Genomic DNA, 23,752 nt, shown 5'->3' on the forward strand with positions numbered 1-23,752 from the left:
GTTTTTCCACCTATTAGACCACAATTTTTCTCAGGGGGAACCCAAAACCAGAGGTCCGTGGAGCAGTAAGGCATAATCATAGGACCCGGGGAAAAAAAATAAAAAATAAATAAATAAATAAAACCCCGAAAAATCCTGACTCCACTGTACCAACAATTCCCAGAAGGCTACTTTTTGTTTGCAACATGATCTGGCCATGTCCACCCTGGAGACATGATAAAGAGATGTTAACCAACCAGCATGTGTTGGTGCCGCTGAATCGACCCAGAACATACAAATTTGTCTCCTTGCCAAAAGGATAGCGTAAAAAAGGAAAGATCTTGCTTGACCAGAGATTTTGTCATCAATACCAAACATAATTAAAGGGAGTGTAATGTTCAACGAGGTTTTAAGAATGGAATCCAGGGAGACTTTCACTTCCTCCCAGAAGCTTTCTATAGTTGGACAGTCTTTGAACATGTGAACATCTGAAGCTTCTGGCAGGCCGCATTTATTGCATTTTTTATCCATCTGATACTTGGATAACTTTAGAGGGGACAGATAAGCTCGATGCACCGTGAAAAGATGATTTCGCCTTAGCCAAGCTGGTTTCACTATTTTATAAAGAAGATTAAATGAATCGGTCCACAGCTGCTCACATTGGGTCTCGATCTCTCCACCCCATAGCTCATCAGGAAGTTTAAAGTCCCCATCTATCTTCTCCAAAAGCATCCAATACCATGTTGAAATCTCCTTGCCACCCCATGGTTTTTTCACAAGCTGCTGTTCAAAGTTACTAATTTTACCCAGGGGGTTTCCCTTCCTACACTGTGTTTGGGCCCAGCTATTCAGCTGCATATATTTAAACTTTGAGAAACTTAGTCCAACTTTCTCCAACAGTTTATCCCGGAAATCATAGGAACCCCTGACAACAAATCTCCCCAGATCACTATCCCGGCATCCCTAAGAGGTTTCGCCAAGCTATCTTTAAGACATGATGGAGTGCCTGGTGAATCCCACATAGGTGCCTGATTTGAAAAGTAGCTTATCCCTATTTTTTTTCGAATTATTGACCAACTCTTGGTCAGAGATTGTAAGCATTTTAATTTCACCTTCTTAAAAAATTGTGGTCTCCAAACTTGAAAAGAAAGCCGTCCATTGGTAGATCGGCTCCCTCTAGCATAGCCCGGAACATAACCCGCGGGATGGATCTATAGGTGTTTTTAGGAGCATTCTATAGAATGAGAGTTTAAAGGCCAATGCGTAATACTGCAGGTCAGGTAGAGCCAACCCTCCCTTCTCCCTTCTTCGCCTCAACTTCTTCCATGCCACTCTTGTACCCTTATAGTTCCATATAAATGAATTTATCTTGCGCTGGCATTTGTCTAAACCTTTTGTGTCAAATGACAAAGGGATAGAATTAAAAAGAAATGTGTATTTCGGGAGGATGGACATTTTTATTAAGTTTGTCCTCCCCAAGATAGATAGGGGAAGATGAGCCCAAGACTTTAGTTGTTTATGGCATTCCTTTGAAACCCGATCAAGATTGAATTCTGCAATTTTACCCACCTCCTGAATAATTCTAACCCCAAGATATCTCATGGAGGTATTCACGGCGAGATTTGAAGTGGTGGTGTTCCAGACCATGATGTTGGTTTTATTGGCATTTACTTCATACCCCGAGATTTTACCAAATTCCTCCGCTTTCTTTATGACTGTAGGAAATGCAAGATCAGGATCAGATGTCATGATAAGGATGTCATCCGTGTAAAGCGCAACCCTCCTTTCCCAGTCACCAAATCTGAAGGACGGGATATTATTCGCCTCTCTTAGAGCTTGAGCAAAAGGCTCAATATAGAGGTTAAATAGGAGGGGGGAAAGCAGGCAGCCCTGTCTTGTGCCTCTTGTTATATTAAAGGCCGCTGTCAAAGAGTTGTTAACAAGTAGTCTTGCCGTTGGTGATTTGTATAGGAGGGCTATTGTTCGGCAAAATCTCCCCAGCACCCACTAGGTCATGCAAGTTGGCGCCCCTTAATGAAGCCTTTCTGATCTTGGTGTATAATAGAGCCAATCACTCCTCCCAAAAATGGTAGCGAAAATGTTATACAGCCAGATTCATGAAGCTAATTTGCGATCGCAATTGCTGCGAATTAGCAATTGCGATCGCAAATTGATTAAAAGCTATTCATGAAATTGAAAATCGCAAAAGTGTGTAATCGCTAAATAAAAATAGTGATTTCGCAAATAAAATCGCAGAATCCTGAAACCTGCCCATTTGCGAATCGGAAATAGCGAGAAACCAAGGATTCTGCGAATTCATTTGCGAAGTCGCGAAATAATCGCTATTGCCATTCATGAAAAATCGCAGATTTCCAAAAACACGAAAATCGCTATTAGCGACGCGCAATTTAAGGAGAACTCAAACCAGGTGGTAACCAGCAAAAAAAAAAAAAAAAAAATTGATTAAAGTTAACTGCATACAGGTGCTGGCCTGACCAAACACACTAAAGGACATGCAGCTGGAGACTGAGGACTCTCACAATGCCAGGACTCTACATGGTGGTCAGGCGGCTTAGGCTGCAGCAAGCAGCACAGAACAGGCGTAGGATCCAGGAGCGGATATTCCGGCAGCGGGTCACCCTTCTGGGCCAAACCAGGGAGCAAATCTATGCCAAGTACCGCCTAAGTGGCCCAATGATCATTAAGCTGATCCAGGACCTAAACCCCCTGCTGCAGCATCCAACAAGGAGAACCAATGCCGTCCCCACCCATGTACAGGTATTGTGCACCGTGCACCTACTGGCCTCCGGAAGCTTCCAGGGGATAGTTGCTGTCGCTGGGGGCATATCCCAGCCCACCATGTCCCGCTGCCTTAGTAGTTTTCTGGATGCAATGCTGACCCGGCTACACCACTATATTTCATTCCCAACCACCCAACAGGACTTAAATGACACCAAGCTGAAATTCTACAACATTGCACATTTTCCGCATGTTATTGGATGCATTGACTGTACCCATATCCACATCTGCCCACCAGCACAAACGGAATACATGTACCGCAACCGCAAGTCCTACCACTCCCTCAATATCCAGATGGTGTGCAATGCAAAGAATTATATCACGGACATAGTGGCACAATATCCGGGCAGCACACATGACTCCTTTATCTTCCGGCACAGCGGCATTCACACACGACTGGCAAGGGGAGACTTTGGCGAAGGACACCTACTGGGTAAGTACACATGTCCCCAAATACTACACTTTGATCATGTATCTGCGCAGAATAGGCACTCACCCTGTGCTCATTACCCGCAGGTGACAGCGCCTACGGTCTACGTGAGTATCTCCTCACCCCATACCTCAACCCAGCCACACCACATCAACGGCGTTACAATGCTGCACACATACGGACAAGAAATTGCATAGAGAGGACATTTTGCCTATTGAAGAGCCGTTTCCGCATACTGCACAAGACTGGTGGGGCCATCAAATACACACCTGAGGTCTGCTGCCGCATCGTGGCCGTGTGTGCAATACTCCACAACATTGCTACCAAGCGCAGGATACCAGTTGAGATATCTGGCAGTGAGTCTGAAGGTGACAACCGGCCATCTCCACATGTACGTCATGCACGCGGAGAAGATCCTGCTGAAGGACACAGGCGCCGCAACCACATCACTACAAACTGTTTCTAGTGCACACATTCCCCTATCACAACACTGCACCCATGCATGACAAATGTAATAATGACATGAGTGTGTATCAAGTTTGACAATTAATCTTTATTGTTAATTCACAATAAATTGGCCTTTAAGTATTCAATTGTCTGATGGAGAGAGTATTGCTCCATACCTCCCCATGCTGGGGTAGGGGGTTTGCAGGGGTTGACTGCATGGCCTCCTTCTGAGTGTCAGAGTCCTCACGGACGCTGACGACGAGACGCCCCAAGTCGTCTCTCAGCATCCTGAGGGACGGTGTTGGCCCTACTTGCTGATGTTGGCCTGCTGCTGTGGCGACGTGCAGGCATCGGTGGCAAGGATGCGCTGCTGTTGGTTGACGCAGCCTCACTTGCGTCGTCAGCCCCCTCTGCTTCTTCATGGGCAGTGGCTTGTCTGCCGAGCACTGCTGCGGTGAGTAGGTCTAGTGACCTGGCCACATCCTGGCAACACTGCACCATCTGGGCCTGCATGGTGAGTGACCTTCGTGCCAGCTGAGATGTAGCATCACGAACTACATGATTTGACCTAGTGTAGGCCGATAGGCGGGCCAGTAGTTGGCGGTGGCGTCGACGGGTCATGTCCTGCTGGGCTACAAGCAGCTGGTTGTTTTCACGGACTGCAGCGATCATCTGGGCTATGTGTTGGCCGTTTGCCTGCATCTGTGTGAGCATTGCTGCCATGTGACGCGCATGTGTGCGATGAACCGCCAGCATGCGGCGTTCGATGGCCAGGCCTGGATCGGGTGTTTCAAGTGCCCTGGCGGTGCCTGCTGGGCCCTGGCGCTGCTGGCGTCTCAGTGCGCTGGTGTGTGACCTGGCACCAGCTGTGCGCCTCGTCTGCCTCCGAGGCACTGGTGGTGGAGCCTGTACCACTGCTGTGGCTGTTTGCTGAGGGGTTGACTGCACGGCTGTGGCTGCAGGGATGGCCCTGTCCGCACGGGTGGTGGTGGTGTTGGTGGTGGTGGGTGCACTGCTGGTGGCTGTGATGGGCAGGGTCGTTGGGAGGACTGGCCCTCACCCTCAGTGTCCTCCTGGCTCTCGGCGATGTGCAGCGCCTCGCTGTCTGTGCTGGCTTGCTCACCTGCACCTGTAATGTGAAAGGGTGCATGATTAAAGTTATGTATCTTGCGCAGGCAATGTTGATACATGCATGCAGCCTTGCTTTCCCTGACTGGCTTATGGATTTACTTTGCATTGAATGCTCTGGCAGTGTTGGGCTAACTGCGGGTACATGATTACACTACAACTTCCACAATGCAATGGGGCTTTTTTGGTGAGTATGGGCTGCATTGATGGGTATGTCATGCTACTAGCTCAGGACTTAAGGGCATTGTTAGGGGATTGGGTCGCAGTCGCATGGCACTTACCTTCAGGTTGTTGGCTGGGTCGAGATGAGTCCAGCTGAAGGACCCCCACGCAGGATTCTGGCGCAATGGTGTCCTCAATCAGGTCCTCCAATGGGGTGTTCGGTGTGGCTACAGGTTACCCTCCACCGGTGGCCAGTCGCTCCCCAAGCCTCTCAGCAATCCGCTCCTTAGAACGACCTCTCAGGTCGTACCAGCGCTTTTTTATGTCGTCAATGGAGCGCTGGGTCACACCAACGGAATTGACCTTTGCGCGGATGCGCTGCCAGATCCTGCGCTTCTCTGCCTCTGGCACCCTCCGGGAGTCTTTTCCAAAGAGCCTGGCATGACCCTTGCAGACCCCCTCAATTAGGTGCTCCAATTCGGATTCTGAAAACTTTATTTTCCTCTTTCTCTCCTGCCCACTGCTCCCTGCTGCATCCTGGGACATCTTTGGATACTTTTTTTCTGGCTTGGGTGCTGCACAGTGTTGGTTTTGGTGCTCCTCAGTTTCCTGCTGCCACTCCCTGGCTCTGTGTTCTGTTTGTGGGTGTGGTAAGCCTACTTCCTGGTTGTGATGTCATCAGTGGGCTCGAAATGCGACTTCTGGTTTTTGCGATCTTGCAGTTAGCGAGTTCGCAATTAGCGATATCGCAATTTGCGATATCGCAATTTGCGATATAGCAAATTCTGCTTAGGAAATTGCCCATTCTGCGATTATTTTGCGATTGCAGCAAGATCCCTATCGCCAATTGCGAACTATTGCAAATCGCTTTTTTTTCTCGCATTTGTACATGAATTCCATTCTGCGATTTGCTAATTTTCGCAATTTACTAATCGCAGAATGGTAGCTTCATGAATCTGGCTGATAGTCTATATTAAGAAGTGATATTGGGCGGTAAGACCCACACTCTGTCTGATCTTTCCCAGGTTTGGGTATCACTACTATTGTCGCGTCACTCCATGACTTTGGGGGGTCCCTGCCCTCCATCAGGATGTCATTAAAGATGGTTACTAAAAATGGGGTAATGACTTCGCAGAGGGTACGGTAAAGCTCCCCTGGTAAGCCATCAGGGCCCGCAGCCTTCCCCCGCTTTAAGTGACTGATGACATTTCTAACCTCAACTTCCGAAATCTCTAACTCCAATTGCCCACTATCCTCCGATGAAAGTTTAGGCCAGGACGTTGTATTGAGCCAAACATTTATCCCTTCTTGATCTTCCCTAATATCTTCCTTTTATATCTTATAAAAGAAGTCTTGAAATGCATCCGCAATACCTGAGTTAGAAACCCTGGGGATAACTTCACCCTCTACCTTAATCTCTCTAATATATTTGCGAGATTGATCGGTTCTGATCTTCCACGCTAAGACCTTGCCGGCTGCTACTCCAAACTCAAAATTAGAACGTTTACTTGCCTCCCATCTCTTAGCTGTTCTGTTTTGTAGAATAACTTCAAGCTGATTTTTCAGTGAGGTTAGCTTTTCTTGTTCCACATATCCACCGACCTGAAAACCTAGATTTTGAGTGATGGTCCTCATTTCTGCCTCCAATTTATTGATGCTATCTTTATATAATCTACTTCTGAGGGAGGCTCTGCTGGTAATACAACCCCTCCCGAAGGCCTTCAAGGCGTCCCACACAAAGATACTGCTCGAGGAGCCTATGTTAGAATCAAGGAAACGTTGGGTCTCAACTTGAAGGGACGTAATTTCATCCTCGTCTAATAGTATTGTCCGGTCCAAGGACCAAGAAAGGTGACCAGACTGCTGTCCTACTTTAAGGCTAAAAGCGATAGCAGAGTGGACGGATAGGTGAGAACGAAGGTATGTTATATCCTCCAGCCGGTCTTTAAGGCAATAGCTGAATATCCAACCAGGGCATGCATTGAATCGCCCATCAGGACCCTCAAAAGGAGCCATCTCCCGCTATGATCTTCGTTAACTTCCACGATCTGCGCCTTTACTTGTTTTTTTAAAATAACTAGAATACCTCTGATATTAGCAGATTGGTCCGTACAGGCGTAGGTGACTATCCATTTCTGTTTCTTTAGTATTGATGTCGTCTCCGCTTTAAGGAGATGTGTTTTCTGAATGGCAATGACCTGCGCTGGGGAGTCTCTCAAATATTGAAGTATTTTTTCCCTTCTACTCTTCACACGCAGGATAGGATAGGTATCGAATCAACGGCATCTTACTTTCTTGCACCTCTCACATGATTCCATTCTTCCCTGGACAAGGAACCTAAAGATCCAAAATAATCCCAATCTGGCTTCGAGGAAAAATTTAGGATACCCTGTATTGGCACTGGCATTTGAGGAGGTTTTTTTTTTTATTTTCACCCCCACCAACCCCCGTGACCCCCCTCCCCGCCACCCCCTGGAAAACCCATCCCTCCATATACTAGCTGATGTATGGCTAGTTTTTACGCCCTATAGCCGCTCCATCTCCTCTCCTCTTCCCCCAACCCATGCTTTGTCGGTATAGGCTGACCATGTTTTTCTGTGCCTGTAGATCACTTTAAGTGTCTAACGTATGTTCACCCCTCTCTTCCTTCCTTCTTCTTCCCCATTTTTTTATTATTTTTTTAGAAAAGAGTTTTCCTTCCATGCTTTATTTGTTTTTTTGTTTTTTTCATGTTGTATTTACTTTCTATTTTTTTTTCCGTTTAAATCCTTGTTTCCAAAGTAGACCGTTTCGGATATTAGATTAAACTGCTTTGCATGGCGTCATAGGGAAAGTGTATAATAGGATACTATCTCAATCTTGGATTTTGTCCCTATTTAACTCCACCCCCCCAGAAAAGTCCTTAATAGACTCCAACATTTCATCAGCCTCAAAGGGGGTTCTAAGGGTATGCATCTTATTATTGAACATAACTCTTAAAAAAGCAGGGAATCTCATATGTACCGTGGCTCCCAGTCCCCTAAATTTCTCCATCCTCTGGCCCAATTCCCATTGCCTATCCAGCGTAGTCTTGGATAGGTCCGAACGGATCTCAAACTGAAAGTCCGAGTTCGAGGGTTTCAAGGACTTAGCTTTCAGGGCTAAATTTAGGATCTTTTCTTTGATAGAATAAGTAAACAAATTGACAAGTATCTTTCTTGGCCTCTCCCTCCCAGGGTTCAAACGGAAAGGGTCCCTATTAATCCTTTGTATATCTTTTTCCAGGGAGTCAGTGGACTCCTCTAAGTTTAGGGTGTCCTTTAGTAGTGCCACCACAAATGCCTTGATGTCGTTCCCTTCTTTACCTTCTGGGATCTTCAAGAGCCGGAGGTTATTCCTCCTAGAATAATTTTCTAGAGACTCCACTCTCTCTCAAACTGCGTCCCCTTCCCTTCGCAGTGTTTGGATTTGTAACTCAGCTGATCCCAGGATTGCCTTGAGTGCATCTACTGATCCTTCCAATATCTCCGTTCTATCATTCAACCGATCCACCTTCCTCTCGAGGATATCACATGCGGCCCTTATTTCAGATTGATTCTCTGCCGAGACCAAGAACCCTGTTCTGATCTCCTCCCTCGTTGATTTAAGAAGGGACTCAATAGAAGGTCCAGCATGGCTATCCCCTCCGGTCATAGTTGCATGAGCAGATACGGCAAAGACCTGTGTGGGGGGCTCAGAAGTTGGTATAGGGGTTTGCACAGTTCCCTCCTCGAGTTCGGTCGAGATGGCTGTGTTGGCTGTATTAGCCGACATGGGAGAAATAGAGACCGGCGGAACGACCTCCTGTCCTCCATTAATACTAGAACCCGGCAGTTTTACGAGTGGAACTGACATTGCTTCTGTGTCGAGCTGATTCAAGGAGATGTTACTATGGATATTCAATACTTGTGGCAGCACCTTGAAAAATGACCGTAGAGACAGAGTAATGCGTGTAGCACTATTCTCTCTGTGCTCTTTCTTTGCACCTACTGTTAAAGGAACTTTCGCTGCTGCTTCTACCCTCTTCCCTTTTCCTTTTCCTTGAGTTAAATAAGATGCTTGGCTTAGCTTGTGCTTCTTAAACCACTCTAGGACTCCCTCCGGGCCAACCTCAGCCTCTACAGCACCAGCAGAACTAAAAGTGGACTGCCAGCTGTTTTTGCCTTTCCCCCGCTTGGATTTCTTGGTCATATGCTTCCTCCCATGTATCCTGTTCTCAGTCTGGGAATCAGGCTGACAGACACCCCCCTTCTGCTCGCAAATCACAGCTCTGTCCCTTTCGGCCCCCTCACTCTCACCGCATCTGCTGGCTGATTTTCTCTCCAAGCCTCTTGCGCTCGCTTCACTGCCTTCGCCGCCTTCAAACACCTCCAGTATCGACGAGACCTCGGTTAGCTCAGAAGGGAAAAGTGAGCGGGGAGCTTCGGCTAACGTTCCACCGCTTATGCTGCTTGTGCTGCTGCCGCCAACTGCCCCCCGGAGGAGGCCGCGGGCCGCCGCGCTGCGGCCGCGCCTCAACTCCACGGCTGCTAGTTTCCAACGTAGCAGATGGGTGCGGAGCCGTTGCTGTCCCACTTCATCACCGAAGCACATTCCGTATAAAGGTGGGGAGACACCGTTTTACACCTTTTCCGGGGGCTTGTATATTGCAATTTCAACTCGAAGCCGATACCGACCAAAGCTTAATTTTCCTCGCTGCATGGGGGTGAGGGAGAAGGAGCTCCTGCGAGGACGAGCACCACTGCCTAACTCCCGGGCGCCATGTTTTCCCCCCGAACCTATGCGACTACGCTTTCGTCCTTGTGTTCTGGTTGTCCTCTTCTTTTGGATTTCTGCGAGGAAGTCTGAAAGGTACGAGAGGAACGTGTATCAGTGTCTTGATATCTATCAGGTTTTCTCAAATTATCCCTATTTCTGAGGTTGTACCTCTTTTCAGAGGGCTCCATTTGAGGAGACCTTCCTCTTGATTTAGAACGCTTCTCTTTAGGAAGTGTCTGTCTAATATTTTCCCACTTCTTTTTAGGAGCAGTGAATGTGTTTTTAACCAAAAAAAATTCTGGATTTTCTGTTAGTTCATGCTTTACTGGTTTCCCACCCAAACTATCTCTACCTTGTTCTTCATAGGATTTTTCTATTATTCTGGCCAGTTCATATGGTTGCTAAGCTACATCAAGTTCTTTTAGTTTTTGGCGGATTGCCACGGATGCTGCTTCACCTTTAATATTAGCTAATATTATAGCTGAGACCTGTTTGAAATCCTTCAGTAACTTCATACCGAGATTTAAATCATTTTGAATCTGTTTCAGGACGTCTGGAATTACCTCCATAGACGATACACCATGAGTTTTTGTGTAGATTGCAGCAAAGACTGTACCCCAAGTGTCTCAGTCCTCCAGGTGTGGTGCGATCCCCATTGGTAAACAGATTGTTAGAATCCTGTGTTCATCATGAGGTGTATTATCGGGAAATACTGCTTCGATCTGAGTAATTTTTTGAGCTAACCAGAATGGAATTTGTTCCCTTTTTGTGGGTAATTTACCAATGACTGATTGTATTGTCTGTGGTGTAATTTTGTTTATATTCCCTTGATGAAGGGTTTGTTGTGGAATTCTGATAGTCTGTTGGACCAATATAGTCCACATGACATATTGAACCAATTGTCTATGTATTTTAATTAATTGTTTTAGCTAAGCTAACAGTTCTAGACCTGTCATTTGTTCTATGTCAGGATGTGGTGTATAGCTGGCTACTATCGGCCATGTTGCTCCTGGTCTACCTAGTGGACCGAGCATGGTAATGTGATTTTGATGTTGTAGGGCGCCTTTAAACCAGAGCTGAAGCTCTTGGTAAGTTAGTGGAATTTCAATGTACTGGAAAGGAGCGTATTCCGCTGGATGTTCCTCTATCTTGTAGAAGTGGAACACATGTGTTGTTGGATTTGCTTGTGGAAAGATAATCCACGAATAGATTATCTCTGTCTGCCGATATTCATGTGCCTCTATGACAAATATAACCCTACCACCTCTTGGTGATAGGCCATTTTCTATGAGCTTTATAGCTATTATTTTCCTTATGTTTTTCCGGGTTGATTATAGCATCCGGGTCATCTTGTTGGAGACCTGTAACGTCTGAACCTGGTCGGGCATTATTGCCTGCGGATCTACCGTTCTCTTCGTCGGTATCCGACATTTTGTTGAAAGTCTTGCAGAGCAAGTTTCAAAGAAACAAAGATAAGTTGCACAATATTTTGGAACACTGTATCCTTCAACGTTGAACAAAACTAAAGCTAATATATAGGGTTTTCGTCCTACTTAGTTATGGCGGATATTTTATCCTTTAAACCCACTCCAGACGTCTATTGGAGTATTTTACGGGAAAAAAGGGGCCTCTGTGAAAAGCACGACTGAGTTACTCTAGTATCTACCGTTAAATTAGTGCCTTACCAAACGTTGGGCGCCATGTAGTGTAGTTCCTATATTCCCAATAGGCTCTGTGCATTGGAATATTATATCCTATAGATGTGACAGAGAGAAAGACAGCGTCTCTCTTAGTGCGTTTGCTGGAGGGTCGGCTTCCTTCGGCACTTGCTGTAGCAGGATACGTTGGGCAAGTAGATAGTCGAACTGCTCCAAACCATCGTGTGTTTGCTATGGCAAGTGTGGGCATATTTATACCTTGAAGGTGCCGAGTTTGACATAAAGGTGGACATAATAACGTCATCAAAGAGTCTTAGTTCTTTGAAAACTCCATGAGTTCTTGGACAAATCAATATTCATGCAAGGGGAGTCCCTAGCTGCTGAAGCCGAGTTTTTCAAGAAATCGTTGTGGATTTTCGGAACTAGTGGAAGTAGCCATGCGTATTTGTACTGCATGAGCTATGTCTAAATATGGTTATGATTTCTATGCCTATATAAGGATATGATGATTTATACCTCTATAAAGACATGAATCGGGAAAATTACACTAGGGTCCTAAAACGCTATACAACACTGGGGCAACTCCTGCACCTTCTTTCACCACCCTTTTAATTGGGTCTACCTTTTCCATTAGACCAATTTCATTTCCTGTAACATCCCACACATCTAACGTCACTGTGGTTTTCAATTCATCGGGCAAATTGTTTTCAATAAGAAGTGAAAACATCTCATCCGCTTCTGTTCCCTGTTTCGCTGACATCATTTTGAAAGTAACATCTTCATCAGATGTTTGGAAAGCAACACCATCAGGCGTACAGAAGATGGTACAGTTCATCTTACATACCAAGTCCCTACCTAACAGGTTCACCGTACTAGAATCACATACCACAAACTGATGCATGTCTTTGAAATTACCAATGTTTACTTCTATTGGATTTGTGACGGGGTTCTTATTTGTTTATTTGAGATTCCTACAACTTGGATGGTTTCTCCTGAGAGGGGTAGGTTTAGTATTTCTGCTGCTCTCACAGTAGAATGGGTAGCGCCAGTATCTACTAGAAAAGTGATATAATTTCCTTCAACCTTTCCATCAACAAATGGACCTGACTGATCTACTGCCAAAGATACACCAATCACGCACTCTTCCTCCCCCCTCAGGCACCGTCATTGGGACATCTATGAATCACTCTCATTACTTTGCATCCAATATTGTTGAACTGTCTGTGTATTCTTACCCCTTTCTCCACGAAATACCGTGTTCACATGGTATTTTTGCACCTGAACGCTCACATTGTTGGGTATAGGGGCTTGTGGCACCTGCAACTGAGGAGTAACTACCTGTTGCTGTTGTTGTTTTTTCACAAACACCTCATTCTGCAGATTTAAAATTTGATTTACCCCATTATTCTGTTGAATATTTCTACCCTCCTTCTTCTAATTTCCAAGCTTTCCGCATCCATGGGGTAATTGCGGCGTGGTTATGCGTATAGGTATTTGGCGTCTAATGTTAGATTTGCACTAGATATGTGTTAGTTTTAGAATTTATTTCACGGTGCTTAAAGGAATGGAGAATCACTTAACTCCACAAGGCAAGAGAAAACTCTCGAAATACAATTTTTACTCCCAAGCACACGTTCGAATTCAGACAAGGTTTCCCCTTTCATAAACTAGACATATACAGCTGTTGCTGGCTGTTTTGGAAAAGACCCGAATAAAACGAGGCAAAGAATTAAACTGGAAACAATATTGTTGATTTGTATCTTTATATCTCTGTATATGTCTAGCTTATAAAAGGGGAAACCTTGTCTGAATTCGAACGTGTGCTTGGGAGTAAAAATTGTATTTCCGCATCCATGACAAGGATGTTTCTTTTTTTGCTTCTTCTCTACTCATTTGTCCTTTTCTCCTATTTCCATTTGACACTTCTTGATATTCTGCTAACTTCACTTGTGCCCACATCATTTTCTTCATTAACCTCTTGTGTTTTGCATCAGTGTCATCACTACAATACTTCGCATATTTCAAAAACTCATCAATCTGCTTACTTTGCCAGCAAAGCATATGCTGTTCAATCAACTGACTAATTTCTGATCTTAATCAATGTTCTTGAATCCACTGTACTGCTTAAACACTCGTAACAACCTTTCGTAGTATTCAGGCACTGACTCTTTAGGTTCTTGACTTGTTCTGTCTATCTTTACCCAATCTGTTTCTCTAGGGGGAATTTTCCCTTTTAGAAATGTAATCACTTGATTGTATTTCTTCATTACTTCCTCTGATGGCGCACCTGTCTTTGTATCTCTAGGGTATTCTTCGGCTGGCCATTCCACTGTAATTTTGCATTTTGTCCAGAAATCAGTTGGTACCACTATATCAAACAGGCAGTCCAAATCTTTCAACAAAACCTTTGAAACCTTTACAAATCTCTCTACCTGCTTGTACCATTCAATTGTTTTCTCTCTCAATCTAGGAAAGTAATTTGTAAAGGACAAAATAACCTGTCTACTCAATGGATTGTGAACATTTCCACCACCAGGAACTTCTTCCATCAGACACATTGTTTCAACCTTTTCTATTTCCCTTAGCGGGAATGTAGATGCTTCTTTTGTAGGTGCTTCATCTCTTTTTTTTTGACCATGTACTTCTCCATCAATTTACGTCTCCCCATTTTTTCAAAATGCGCATTCTTTTTTTATTTGCAATTTCCTTCCTGACACATTCAAACTCTCAAAATCCTTCTCAGTAAATTCTGATCTGTATGGTTTTTGTATCTTTAACTTTTCCACATCTAGTCCAAATTCTAAAGCTGCTACCACTATCTTCACATGAAGATTATTTGTTATTCAGGTTATACTTTTGCACAAAAAACAACAATTCTTTATCTCCATATAAACCCAATCTGTCTGGATTTATTGTACCAATAATCATTTCCTCCAAATCCACTCTCAACTTGCTTACATCTATAGTTTTTGGTTGGGGTTTCTTCTTCTCTAGTACTTTTGCCCATTCTTCTAAATCTTCGGGTGAAAATCCAGTAGAATTCCCTGCCACTGGAGTGACAGTTGGTACTTTCCTCCTTGTATCTATAGGCAAAATTATTTTTGGGGTTTCAGTTATGGTCTCAAGATTTGGGAGATCTAATAATGAGACATTCGAATCACACTCACTAGTTTGATCTACTAGCATCACTATCTCCTTTCTAACACCATTCTGTGAGACCAAAGAATAACACCAGAACAATAGTAGTTGTAAAAGCTCAGAAATACAACAAAAATGCTGACAGAGTCCCGGGACTCGCTGACAGAGACCCGGGACTGATTGCTGGGTGTGCTACCAGCCTCCTGGGAAAGGAGGGGCTGGTGAGTTGAAGCTTCGGTACGTTGCGCTGTGAATTCTGCCCGACTTTTCCAGCCAGCGCTAGTTACAGTGACTTAAGCTGCCTTTTCTGGGTTAATGGAGACTTGTGGGGTCACACGGCGCGTGAAAAGCATGCTTGAGCTGGAATCAAGCTTTTGCCTTGATGCTGAGATTAAGCTTTTGCCCTTTTGGGGCCCTCCTGACTGTGTGGTGTTGTGCTCATTGGGCAGTTATGAGACACAGTGGTGTGTGAATGGCCTGGACAATGCATTGGTGGAGTTTGCAGGTCTGCAATCATAGTTAATACACCGGAGCAGACTGGGTGAGGCTTCTAGACGCCGTATGGTTCAGAAAAGTTGTTTGTTGGACTGACCCAGCCTGGCCTTAGAATAACGCATAAGGGAAGAGGCTCTAGAAGTGTCAAAATGTCATAGGATCCCACAACGCAACGTCGCTTAGCCTCTGAGTCCTATGACCTCTTCTGAAGTGCCTTATCAACTCTCTTCCCCAACTGTAAGACTAGCTTTTTGAGTGATACACTGGACTACTGGGACTCCTGGGTCCTTCTAGCCAAGAGCAGTCTGATAAAGGCAGGCGGGAGGTGCTTAGGCTTAGCCTAGTAAACAGAGGGGGAGGTGGGAGGCCTCTGAAGCAGTCGAATGCCGTAGCCAAGGTTGACTCCACAGCAGGGCTAAAAGCTAAAACTAGTTTAGCTCAGGCAAAAGCCACTGCGTCAGTAGCCAGAACTGAGCATGGCACAAATCTCCCCGGTCTGAACTCTAGTTTTGAAAGCTCTGAAGAATAACAAAATGTATCTCCGATTCAAGTAGCTGGTGGGCCAATTGAGGTTCAAAAATCTATGGAAAACATACATGCATCAGTAAAGGATCAACAAGGTGCTAAGGAATTTCCACTAGTCCGAAAAAAAGGCATCTTTGTTTGCTCCCCCTAACCTTTCAACAAAGTCTCAAGAAACATCGGGAGGATTATTAAAAGATGCATCTTAGGCCTTGCTGTCTCCACCACAAGCTCAAATGTTAGAGCAAGTTTCAGCTACTTCTTCAAAAGGAGGTATGCCTACACCAGACCAAGGTAATGCTCCGGATGCTGCAGCTGCATTGCCAGCAGCATTTCCAGCTTTACCAGCCTTAATAATATGTACGACGCAGAATCATACTCAGCGAGTGCTCCTTATGCCTGAAGACAAAAATGTATCGTCAATATAGGTTCAAAAACAGTCACAGACTCTACTCCTGCCTCAAATACAGAGTGAACTGCCAGGTGACAGTAGCGCGGAGGTAGAGGACTTACTAACCTGAAATCGAAAGTCTAATGGAAACGCCTCTCGGATTAGCTGTAATCCCCTGACGGAGCTTTTCACAGCAGATAGAGATAAAGGATATGCTCAAACTTATCCTGGAGGAGATCCGGGAGATGAAAAAAACACACAAATTTGAGATTGCCTCCCTCCACCAGAGGCTTGGTAAAATTGAGGAGGCTGTGGCCTGCTTTCCAGCCAGACTGCAGGAGGCGGAAACAAGAATCGCATTGCTAGAAGATCAAATGAGCGACATGTGTTTGAAGACGAGTGAAGCGGTGAAAAGTAAAAAAAAAATTGAGAATAAACTTGAGGAACTCGAGAACCACTCTAGAAGAGCCAACCTTCGAATAGTAGGGGTCCCCAAAGTACTCTTTAATGGGCCGACAGGTTCATTAAACAAAAAGTCCTTCCAGAATTTAATGAAGATTTACTAACTACAAGGGTGCATTGAGTTCCCGCTCACCCTCTGCCAATTCAAAGATACCATGAACAATTTTATTGAATTTTGCTGACTTTCGTGTTAAAGAGAGAATTTTAGTGAAGGCTATGCAGCAAAAACAATTTCTAATAAAGGAGTCTGTTAAATGTCACATTTTTTCCGACATGTCAGCTGCCGCAGTTTGTCGGCAAAAGGAATTCGTAAAGATGCTATATTTGTTTAAAGCTCAGGGTGCCCAGGCCTCAATAGCGCAACAATCTAAGCTCCGTGTTTTTGTGAAAGGAGAGTTTCATCTCTTCTTTAACTTAGAAGATGCCCTGGGCTTATTGGAAGAAATCTCCTCTAGAAAATGACAATGAAAATGATTCATGGGTGCAAGTTATAATTTTGGCATTGCTGGGGGGGGGGATAAGGAGTGGCAAAGTCACCAAGGGTGTAATGACATGACACCGAACAGGTTTGTAGGGTGGGCCGAAATGTGGCTAGCATGGCTAGAGGGGTTTTCCACATTTTGGGGGGAGGGTGCACAGGGAGGTGGGGGTTGGGAATATGGCAGTAAAATTGAGCAGGAGAAAAATGTATTGTATCAGTCATTTATACAAGTTATGAAGAGACTGTATAGAGAGGCAAGGCTTATTGAAGGACATTTCAGAGTAGTCAAAGTAGGGATAGGTTAATGGGAATGGATCAAATGTCAAAGATAAAAAAAATGATAACATGTAATGGGAATCGATTACTGAATAAACGTAAAAGTTCAGCTTTTTTAAATTGGCTAGCATCCCTTTCTCCAGAAATAATATTTGTACAAGAGATGCATTTTAGGACAGACACTCCAAAAATAACACTACCTAAGAAATATTATTTGCGGTATTTTTCATCAGCTAATTTAGCAGTATGTGGGGTGGGAATTCTATCAAATACATTAGATTGGCATGTTGAGGAGGTTTTGCGCGATGGAATAGGGAGATGGTTATGGCTGAAGGTTAAACTATACGAGATTGGGCTAAATTTAGTCAACTATTATGGCCCCTTAGAGGATGCTACTGTGGCGCTTGAGTAGATTTATTAACTTGCAGTAACAACGGAAGACATAATGATTCATGGGGGATTTTAATTACATACAGAATCTAGCATTAGATACCTTAAATAAGACCAAACGACAGTTAAAAACTAAGACTGCGAAGCTAATAAAAAGACTGTTAAAGGATTTAGCATTAACGGAACCATGGAGGCAGGGACACCCTGGTGTCGCTCAATTTACATGCTATTCCTCGAGGTATAGAACCGCTTCTCGCTTGGATTTTTTCTTGTTGATAAACTGTTTGCCAAAGGCAAGTCAGAGATAGTGGTTAACTCCTTTTCTGATCATTACGTAGATTCCTTCATACTAAAACTGAGGATGAAACCAAGAGAGAGCAAGATGGCAGTTTGATAAATCCTTACTGGAAGACAGCAATTGGGAGGGCAAGACAAACATTTTTATTCAGGAGTTTTTTCAGTTGAATATAAACACGGCCCCAATATTTGTGGTTTGGGAGGCCCTCAAAGCCACCTTCAGAGGACAGACAATAGACTATAAGCTCAGGTTAAATAATCAACTCAGACAAAAGATTTCGGAATTACAGTGTGCAGTAGAGGAGGCGAGACAATACCTAGATTCGATAGGGATTCCAGAACATACGTTCAAAATATTACAGCAAGAATTGATAGAAGCAAAAGATCACTTGAAAGATTGTTTTTTGTTAGAAGAGATCTCAGGAAGTAAGGCCTATCAACAAAATATCTATGAGGAGAGTCAGCAAATTGGCAGATTCCTGGCTTGGTCTACGAAAAGTAGGAAACAGCGCAGACTATCAGCCAAGTTGGACATTCTTCTACTAACCTGCTTGAAAAGGATAAACAGGCAATATCTGGAGTATTCCTTGCCCATATTAAACAAATCTATGCAGACACATTAGTAGTTGAGGATTCAGAATTTCAGTCCTATCTAAAATTGCTGGAGTTTCCCCAGATATCCCAGCAGCACACCGAGTGGCCGAATAAAACAATAGAAAAATCAAAAATTTGTGAAGTATTAGGTAGTATGTCCAACGCAAAGGCTAGTGGATCAGATGGTATACCGGTCGAAGTGCTTAAGGCATTCCAGGAAGAACTAATCCCTTTTTTGAGTAAAATGTTTTATCAAAAATAAGGATGGGATGGAGTCCCCTAATAGTTTTAAGGAATCAGTTCTCATAATTTTTCTTAAAAAGGATAAAGATCCTTGAAATCCAAATTCCTATCGCCCAATCAGTGAGCTCAATACAGACTACAAACTGTTTAAGAAGATTTGGGCTAGAAGGATTGCTCCGTGCGCTCAACAAATAGTTCACTCAGATCAAAATGGCTTTCTTCCAGAATGGCTAATGGCCACTAATACATACTTTCTCATGCAAGCAGTTGATTTGTTTTCAGTTAATAAAACTAAAGGGGCTATCTTAATGATGGACGCAGAAAAGGCTTTCGATTTGGTGGATTGGTGTGCTTTATTTGCGATTTTAGATAAGTTTGGATTTTCTGGTCAGCTGATACAAATGCTAAAAAATCTAAATAGCCAGGCGGAAGCAAAAATTGATATCAATGGTGCGGAGGCCGGGAAAGTATGTATTAAACGAGGCACGCATCAGGGTTTTTTTTTTATCCCCGCTTTTGGTATCTCTGTTTCTAGAACTTCTTGCTGTAAAAATCCGAAATAATTTGTAGATTGTGTCCCCTATTGAAAATATGCCCAAAATAAAGTTATATGTATACAATATAATTTTATATCTTAAAGCTGAAGAGTCCTGCATACAGAATGTAATGGAGAAAATCTAGAAATTTACAAGGGTAGGTGGGTATAAAATCAATCCGGCAAAAATAGAGGTCCTTACGTTTAATTCAGCTCCGTCTGATCTTCCTGCATCAATATATTCCCGAAGGCCACCCCCTATTAGATACTTAGGCATTTATGTCACAAACAACTATGACAAACTCTTTTCCTTGAATTATACCACCATGTTAGGAAAAGTTAAAAAATTATTGGGAAAGTGGACCTTACTGAATTTATCTTTCATAGGCCGAGTGTCTATGGTCAAGATGTCAGTGCTCCTGCTATTTCAGTTTCTTTTTAGTAATCTTCCAGTGAAAATTCCAAGTACCTATCTCAAAGAATTGGACGGAATGATTAGGAAATGTGTATGGAACGATAAGCACTGAAGCGTCAAGTTGCTCATATTACAGTTGGATGTAGCATCCGGGGGATTAGCTCAGCAACATTTTCCAACTTATTATCAGGCTTCCCTCCTCAACTTACTTTCACAATTAGGAGAAGAGAATTCGGTTTTTGATAATTACTTTCTAATATAAATGGTGAAAGAAAGCACTATAAAACTCCCCATTTTTCTGTGATCAACAAAACTACCTAAAAAAAAAAGACATAAAATCATCTCTGCATCAGTAACCAGGATTACGCTTTCTTTTATTTAAGAAATATTCCACCATTTCATGCTGATACCCCCATACAAGATTGTGTGGCTGGAGGTTTAATGATGTCAAAGGAACTCTATCAAGAGTGGCAAGAATTAGGCTTCTGCCCACTTGGTGATTTTTATAACCATTAAACATTAATTATGTGGGACTCGATATGGCTACCATTTGGTCATTTAAATACTGCTTTTTTTGGTCTCAGCATCGAGACCTATTGTCTTTAAGTTGCTCCTCAAGGGAGATGGACTGGTGCACGAGCGGACCAGGGTCTGTGGACGCGCACACACACAGGCAGGCAGGCAGGCAGTCACGAGCCACACACAGACACACACTCAGAGACGGAGACACGCACACACGCACACACACACACACACACATACACCCCCTCCCTCTCTGCCCACTCCCTCTCTGTCGCCCTCCCTCTACCCCCACTCACCGGGCTCTTTCCCTCGCAGCGGATCAGTCATGGCAGCAGGCAGACTCTGTGTCTTCTCCGGCGATCTTCAGCTGATGTGCACGCCCACGCATGCGTCTCGTGCGCGCCCACCACGCTGTTTCGCGCCCGTTGATCCTCAGCTTGTTACTTACAGCCAGTGGGTTGAACTTGAATGTACTCGACAAAATATCCTTATATAACTAAAAACTGAGCATCATCTTCATCTCACGTTTGTAAAGGTAACCATGAACACCAATTGTGTTAAAATATATTGAATAAGATAGATCACCTTCCACTCGCCCATACATATACTTTCAATTCCTTATTCATGATTTATTAGAACAAAGCAACGCAGAAGATAATTTTTGGTTGTCTGTGGGTGGGGAGATGGGGTTAGCACTCTCTGCCCTCTTTTCCTATCATTGACTCTTTGACGCCTATAGGAAAAACCCAAGCTGCTTATACTTTAGAGGAATTCTGCATAAGGATTATTATAGTGTGAGTGCAGAGTGCGCACAGTTCAGAGTGCGCAGAGTGCAGAGTGTGAAGTAGTGAGTGCAAAGTGAGTTAGCAGAGTGTGAGTGCAGAGTGCAGAGTGTGAAGTAGTGAGTGCAGAGTGAGTGAGCAGAGTGTGAGTGCAGAGTGTGAAGTAGTGAGTGCAGAGAAAGTGTGCAGAGTGTGAATGCAGCTTGCAGAGTTGAGTGCAGAGTGTGAGTGCAGAGTGCAGAGTAGTGAGTGCAGAGTAGTGAGTGCAGAGTAGTGAGTGCAGAGTAGTGAGTGCAGAGTAGTGAGTGCAGAGTAGTGAGTGCAGAGTAGTGAGTGCAGAGTGCAGGTAGTGAGTGCAGAGTGCAGAGTAGTGAGTGCAGAGTGCAGAGTAGTGAGTGCAGAGTGTGAGTAGTGAGTGGTGAGTAGTGAGTGCAGAGTGTGAGTAGTGAGTGCAGAGTGTGAGTAGTGAGTGCAGAGTAGTGAGTGCAGAGTAGTGAGTAGTGAGTGCAGAGTAGTGAGTGCAGAGTAGTGAGGAGTGAGTGCAGAGTAGTAAGTAGTGAGTGCAGAGTTGTGAGTAGTGAGTGCAGAGTAGTGAGTAGTGAGTGCAGAGTAGTGAGTAGTGAGTGCAGAGTAGTGAGTGCAGAGTAGTGAGTGCAGAGTGCAGGTAGTGAGTGCAGAGTGCAGGTAGTGAGTGCAGAGTGCAGAGTAGTGAGTGCAGAGTAGTGAGTGCAGAGTAGTGAGTGCAGAGTGTGAGTAGTGAGTGCAGAGTGTAGAGTAGTGAGTGCAGAGTGCAGAGTAGTGAGTGCAGAGTGTGAGTAGTGAGTGCAGAGTGTGAGTAGTGAGTGCAGAGTGTAGAGTAGTGAGTGCAGAGTGCAGAGTAGTGAGTGCAGAGTAGTGAGTGCAGAGTATTGAGTGCAGAGTATTGAGTGCAGAGTATTGAGTGCAGAGTAGTGAGTGCAGAGTAGTGAGTAGTGAGTGCAGAGTAGTGAGTGCAGAGTAGTGAGTAGTGAGTGCAGAGTAGTGAGTGCAGAGTAGTGAGTGCAGAGTAGTGAGTGCATAGTAGTGATTAGTGAGTGCAGAGTAGTGAGTAGTGAGTGCAGAGTTGTGAGTAGTTAGTGCAGAGTAGTGAGTAGTGAGTGCAGAGTGTGAGTAGTGAGTGCACAGTGTGCACTCACTACTCTGCACTCACTACTCACACTCTGCACTCACTACTCACACTCTGCACTCACTACCCACACTCTACACTCACTACTCTGCACTCAGAGTGCAGAGTGTGAGTAGTGAGTGCAGAGTGAGTGAGCAGTGTGAGTGCAGAGTGTGAAGTAGTGAGTGCAGAGTGAGTGTGCAGAGTGTGAATGCAGCGTGCAGAGTTGAGTGCAGAGTAGTGAGTGCAGAGTAGTGAGTGCAGAGTAGTGTGTGCAGAGTAGTGAGTGCAGAGTGCAGAGTGCAGGTAGTGAGTGCAGAGTGCAGAGTAGTGAGTGCAGAGTGCAGAGTAGTGAGTGCAGAGTGCTGAGCAGTGAGTGGTGAGTAGTGAGTGCAGAGTGTGAGTAGGGAGTGCAGAGTGTGAGTAGTGAGTAGTGAGTGCAGAGTAGTGAGTGCAGAGTAGTGAGTAGTGAGTGCAGAGTAGTGAGTGCAGAGTAGTGAGGAGTGAGTGCAGAGTAGTGAGTAGTGAGTGCAGAGTAGTGAGTGCAGAGTAGTGAGTAGTGAGTGCAGAGTAGTGAGTAGTGAGTGCAAAGTAGTGAGTAGTGAGTGCAGAGTAGTGAGTGCAGAGTAGTGAGTGCAGAGTAGTGAGTGCAGAGTAGTGAGTGCAGAGTGCAGGTAGTGAGTGCAGAGTGCAGAGTAGTAAGTGCAGAGTAGTGAGTGCAGAGTAGTGAGTAGTGAGTGCAGAGTGTAGAGTAGTGAGTGCAGAGTGCAGAGTAGTGAGTGCAGAGTAGTGAGTGCAGAGTATTGAGTGCAGAGTATTGAGTGCAGAGTATTGAGTGCAGAGTAGTGAGTGCAGAGTAGTGAGTAGTGAGTGCAGAGTAGTGAGTGCAGAGTAGTGAGTAGTGAGTGCAGAGTAGTGAGTGCAGAGTAGTGAGTGCAGAGTAGTGAGTGCATAGTAGTGATTAGTGAGTGCAGAGTAGTGAGTAGTGAGTGCAGAGTTGTGAGTAGTTAGTGCAGAGTAGTGAGTAGTGAGTGCAGAGTGTGAGTAGTGAGTGCACAGTGTGCACTCACTACTCTGCACTCACTACTCACACTCTGCACTCACTACTCACACTCTGCACTCACTACCCACACTCTACACTCACTACTCTGCACTCAGAGTGCAGAGTGCGAGTAGTGAGTGCAGAGTGAGTGAGCAGTGTGAGTGCAGAGTGTGAAGTAGTGAGTGCAGAGTGAGTGTGCAGAGTGTGAATGCAGCGTGCAGAGTTGAGTGCAGAGTAGTGAGTGCAGAGTAGTGAGTGCAGAGTAGTGTGTGCAGAGTAGTGAGTGCAGAGTGCAGAGTGCAGGTAGTGAGTGCAGAGTGCAGAGTAGTGAGTGCAGAGTGCAGAGTAGTGAGTGCAGAGTGCTGAGCAGTGAGTGGTGAGTAGTGAGTGCAGAGTGTGAGTAGGGAGTGCAGAGTGTGAGTAGTGAGTAGTGAGTGCAGAGTAGTGAGTGCAGAGTAGTGAGTAGTGAGTGCAGAGTAGTGAGTGCAGAGTAGTGAGGAGTGAGTGCAGAGTAGTGAGTAGTGAGTGCAGAGTAGTGAGTGCAGAGTAGTGAGTAGTGAGTGCAGAGTAGTGAGTAGTGAGTGCAAAGTAGTGAGTAGTGAGTGCAGAGTAGTGAGTGCAGAGTAGTGAGTGCAGAGTAGTGA

The sequence above is a fragment of the Lissotriton vulgaris genome, chromosome 3_1 (assembly GCF_964263255.1).
Source record: "Lissotriton vulgaris chromosome 3_1, aLisVul1.2, whole genome shotgun sequence".
NCBI classification, from domain to species: Eukaryota; Metazoa; Chordata; class Amphibia; order Caudata; family Salamandridae; genus Lissotriton; species Lissotriton vulgaris.